The sequence below is a fragment of the Neolamprologus brichardi genome, chromosome 9 (assembly GCF_056152115.1).
Source record: "Neolamprologus brichardi isolate AB-2024 chromosome 9, ASM5615211v1, whole genome shotgun sequence".
Lineage (NCBI taxonomy): Eukaryota > Metazoa > Chordata > Actinopteri > Cichliformes > Cichlidae > Neolamprologus > Neolamprologus brichardi.
Window position 1 is genome coordinate 4,269,835 of NC_142112.1, and position 5,010 is coordinate 4,274,844.

Genomic DNA, 5,010 nt, shown 5'->3' on the forward strand with positions numbered 1-5,010 from the left:
TCCGTTTGTGACCCACTCTGTTAATTTAATTGTGTATGTGTATCTTCAGTGCCCTCTGAATAGAAGCGCCACAGTGGAAGAAGAAGACTGCGATTGTGTAGTCGGCCCACCAGGACCCACGGTAACACACACAAAGACCTACATTTGATAGATTACATGTCTGTTTCCTTTCCAGGCTCTGATGTCCAAATATACAACTGATCCCTGTTGCTCAACAAAGAGTGAGCTGATGAGTGTGATTCATCATCATTCTCATTTAGCAGCTTGGTTATTCTTTATTATTCACATATAGAACGTGCTGCAACATTCTTTGTTGCTTTTTTGATGCTATAATAATCAGTTCTTTACTGTATCATTATATTGGAGGTCATTACACACCCATCTAACATGGTATATGCTACAAGAGACCACAACATGCCAATTGGAAACTAGGAAACTGCTCGTTTATTTGATGTGGATTTGGAGCCTCATTCAAAAAACATACATATCAAGACTTGACTCCTCTACTAATTACCTCTAATGATGTGTGGTTGTGATGTATCCCAGTTAATGAGTCACAATAGTATTTGTTTGGTAAGGAAAGTGCTGGAAAGTGTCCACGATGTAGACAGCAGTACAACTTGTTATGTTTTCTGAAAAGTCTCCATCGTGTCTGCAGCCAAAGCCATGTACAGTCACGTTAGGAACATTAAGGTTTCTGATTTACAAGGATTTGAAAAATGAATTCATGAAAGATATTTGCAGCCAAAAGATCCCTGGTTCAAGTCGCACCGTTTCAGGGGGTCGTGAGCCGGTGAACTCCCAGTGCCAGTCCAAAACCCAGATGGGACGGTCGCATCAGGAAACCAGTCGGTGTAAAATCATACCTGTGATTCCATCCACTGTGGCGGAGCATCTGAAAGTACTTTCCATTAAATGTTATGGGATCAGTTGTTCCAAATTTGAAGGCAGTTCATTGTCAATATTCTGGGATGGTTGAAGCGATGGGCAGCCACAGGCTTGGCATTCATAGAGCCAATGGCATAGCTGCTGTTGTGTCTTAATGTAAGAAGAAAGTTTCTGATTGGAATATTTTTATATTACAGGGTTCACCAGGTGAGAAAGGGACACATGGGCCACGAGGGCCTGAAGGCGAGCCTGTAAGTACGGATAACATTTTTCATTCTGTTTTATCTTTGGATGCATGTTTGAACATGATGCAATTGTTCTCAGGGTAAAGAAGGAAAACCTGGTGATCCTGGCCCCCAGGGATTTCCAGGGATGAAGGTATAAGGAAACACCACGATAATACCTTTGAATAGACGCATTTCACTTCTCTGTTTCTGTGTGAGTTGTACAGAGCTGCACGTCTTCAAAGAGTTACTCCTCCCTGTATTATTCACCCGAATCCTTTATAGCACATTATTTATCAATTTGGTTGTCTTTCCCTTTGATTAATAATAATAATAATAGTACAATATTATTATTATTATAATGTCTGACACAAGGAAGAAAACTGCACTTTACATTGGTGGCTATAAGACAGAAATGTTTCTGGAGACTCATCGATTCGCTGTAGGCTTTAACTCGCTTTTTAAGTCTGTGTTTCACCAGCAGATTAGTATTTGCATGATGAGGAGATCAATGCAGAGCGATAATTATTGTGTACCCAAGAATGTACACACAACAGCCACAATTTCAAAAGTTAAAATGTGGTGACTGTCATGCATAATCTGGAGGAAAGTCTTTATGCCTTTGTTCATACAGGACGTCTGAAATAGTGACATCACACATGTTTGTTCAGATTAGGGCTGCCACAATTAGTCGATTAGTCACGTCGACTATCAAAATCGTCGACGACTGATTTAATAGTCGACACCTCGTTTGAAGCTTTGTAAGATCCTGAAAGACGCAGGAATAAGTAGTAGGATTTAAGAGTGTAATAACGGACTGAAACAGAAGATGGCAGCACTGCATGTACAAGGATGCCAGCTGCCGTTAAACCCCGAAGAAGAAGAAGCTGTGTCCCAGAATTCATAGCGCAGCCCAGCGCAGTTTCCAACAATGGCGGCAGCTAGTTAGTTTTAATATTACTCTTATTATTCTTTCTGGGTCACAAAATAAACGTTTAACATATTTTCAGGCGAGAATGTAGCTGTGTAAACCTCAAATATCTGCTCAGTTTATCAAGACACCACATATTTTCAAAAGCGCTCCGACGTTTTCAGAGACGTCTGTTACCCACCAGCTCGATAGCTAGCCGGGGGCTAGGCTCACTAGAGCCGTGAGAACACCGGACTCCCGGCAAATCGTTTTCAAACCCCCCGCCGTCTTTCACTACTCAGGTTAAACATGATATATAAGTCACTTAGATAACTTAAAAATGTTATTGTTTGGCTTTTTTTAGTATTTTATTTGTTCCTGAGTAAATCGGTTTTGCTGAGATTAAAGTTATAGTTTTTACACAGCTGAATAAACATCAAGCAGACAGCTGATTATCAGAAGTGTGAGATGCTCCAGAATTTACTCCGGTGTCCTGTTATATTTTAGATAGCAAGGAGTTTATTAAACTTCACCGAAACAATCTGCAAATTTAATTAAAATTTAATAAACTATCATCTTGTCTTTATTTTTAGTTAGCACAGACCTTAAACACTTAAAGCTGTAAGCTAATGATAGTTATATAAGAGCAGATGCTGCTGGTGCAATAAGCTGTAGTTTTACATCCAATGGATGATGATCTGATTAGTCGATCAATCGCAAAAATAATCGGTGACTAGTCGACTATCAGAATAATCGTTTGTGGCAGCCCTAGTTCAGATGTGATCAAACTATAAGCCTAACAAGTTATGAATATCCTGCAAATGTATTAGGTTTTAAATGTATTATAGGAAACAGGCAGCTCAAAATACTTTATGCTGTTTGTTTCGGTGAACACTTTTCTGACCTGTCTTCCCTCTGCAGGGTGATGCAGGCCCGACAGGAGCAAGGGGAGCAGCTGGTCCTGAAGGTGCAAAGGTAAGTGTTAGAAAACCAGGAGCATTAGTGTGTGTTCTTGTTCAAACTGGCTGTTTTATAGACAGTTCTTCAATGTGTTGCAGGGAGACAGAGGTGAGCCAGGCTTAACGGGAGAACCAGGTCTCCCAGGACCTAAGGTAAGACTGGGAGAGCAACAGAAAAGAATGATATATATTATAGATATATTTCTGCAGCTCTCTCTTAACGTTTATTGTGTCTTGGCCACTTTTTTTGTTTTAGTGCTGCTTTGTGTCGCTGTACTGCAAGGCACCAGAAGCCACTGATGCTTTACAATATTTTAGACAACTTGTATAACAAATTGTTAAAAACAAAATGAATTGTTAAAAAATGACGTTTGAAATTAGAAGCATTTGTTTTCCTTCTTTTCCCCACAGCTAATGTTATAACATTGTACATGCTGCTGTAGTAAATAAAAACAAAATCTTTCTGCATGATTCTTAAATTCACTCTTAAATCTCCTAAATTGTAAGAAATAAATCTCTAAAAAAGCTCATTTTCAGAGTTTCCTGTTATTGTAAAACAATCACAGAAATGGCTAACTCAGACATTTAAACTATTACGTACTCGGTGAAGTGTGATTGGCTGTGGGGGAGCTCTTTATCGGTAGTGAAAGCTGTAAAACAAACAAAAATAAAAATGTATGCCCTGCTTCACATGTTCCAAACCCATCCAATGGGCCACACTGGAGTCTCTGCCTGGCCGATTTTGGGCCCCAGGCCTTATGTTTGACACCGCTGCCTTAGACCTTTTTGCCCACAGAATATAATAATAACATTTTATCTGATATAAAACATGAGTAGTGATGTTTATCAACATTACTGCACATTCAAATGTTCGAACAGCGTCTTACAAAAGAAGTCAGACCAGTTTGGGCCACTATACCCACTCTCTGAAACAGAGTGGTTCCATATCTGCTGCGTCTACATGTAGATCAAACTAACAGGGACACGAGTCTTTAAATGCTGCCACATTTAGCACGGGCATTTAAAACATTCACAATGATCATCCTGTTGAATTTAATCAAATTTTCCTGCACAATAACAAAACTTTGCTGTTAATGTGAGTTTGAAACTCTAAAGAAACATTTTCTATGTCAACCAACAGAATTAAAATTTAAAGATGGTGAAGTTATTATTTAAAAGTGATCACATTTGAATGTTAGCAACATTCTTCATGTGCAGGGTCTCCCTGGTGAGAGAGGAGAGCCAGGACCTCCAGGAGAAGCTGGGCCGATGGTAAGATCTAGAGGGAGTTAGCTGATGCTCACAGGATGCTAAACTTTCAAATGTCTGTGTGATGTCACGAGATCATCAGATTATTCCAAAACACTCGATGAGAAAGCTGTGATAAGTTAAAAGCAGTTAAACAAGGCAAGCAAAAGTATTTCAAAATGTAACAAAATATCTTGAATGTGTTTATATGATATTATTTCTTCTCCTAATTGAACAGTAGTGCAGAGACGAGCTTGCTTGTGGATTTCTTCCACCTTCTGTACCATTTCCAGGAACCTGTTGTTCCATATTGCCTCACAGAGTTTTTCATCCTCCTAGGGGGAGCCTGGACCGCCGGGCCGTGTTGGACTGGTTGGCGCGCTGGGACCGAAGGTCAGTGCAGACTCAAGTCCGCTTCACGTTGCAAACATTGCACTCTGATTGTCAACATCTCGTGCCAACACTATAGAGAATATTTCTGTTACAATTAACACGTGTGGTGCTGTTAACAGCTGCCAGTGTTTCTGTGAGCTGTCTGAACAGTTTGATTTGATTTGACCACAGTGGCATTTGTGGTCCAGCATCTGTCTGCAGCTTCATCACAGTGTTGGGAAGCACCACACTCTGCATACAGGACGGTTTGTTTGGCAAAGCAGTGGTTTTGTAGACCGACCCTCCTTTAAGCTGATCGTACAAAGCTGCACTTTTGTCTTTATGGATATTCATACTGAAACTGAAGGCAATGAATGCCAGCAAGTGGCTGCCATTTACTTTATGTGAC

General features: G+C 40.1%; 2 long non-coding RNA genes across 2 annotated transcripts; both read left to right on the forward strand.

The window, feature by feature from the left end:
* The first annotated feature begins 48 nt into the window (after positions 1–48).
* On the forward strand, positions 49–2,998 carry LOC148101135 (uncharacterized). Its single transcript, XR_015719599.1, has 4 exons — positions 49–121; positions 1,086–1,139; positions 1,213–1,266; positions 2,944–2,998. It is a non-coding gene; the product is annotated as an uncharacterized LOC148101135 (long non-coding RNA).
* Positions 2,999–3,090: 92 nt separating this feature from the next.
* Positions 3,091–4,631, forward strand: LOC148101136 (uncharacterized). Its single transcript, XR_015719600.1, has 3 exons — positions 3,091–3,134; positions 4,200–4,253; positions 4,569–4,631. It is a non-coding gene; the product is annotated as an uncharacterized LOC148101136 (long non-coding RNA).
* The last annotated feature ends 379 nt before the right edge of the window (positions 4,632–5,010 follow it).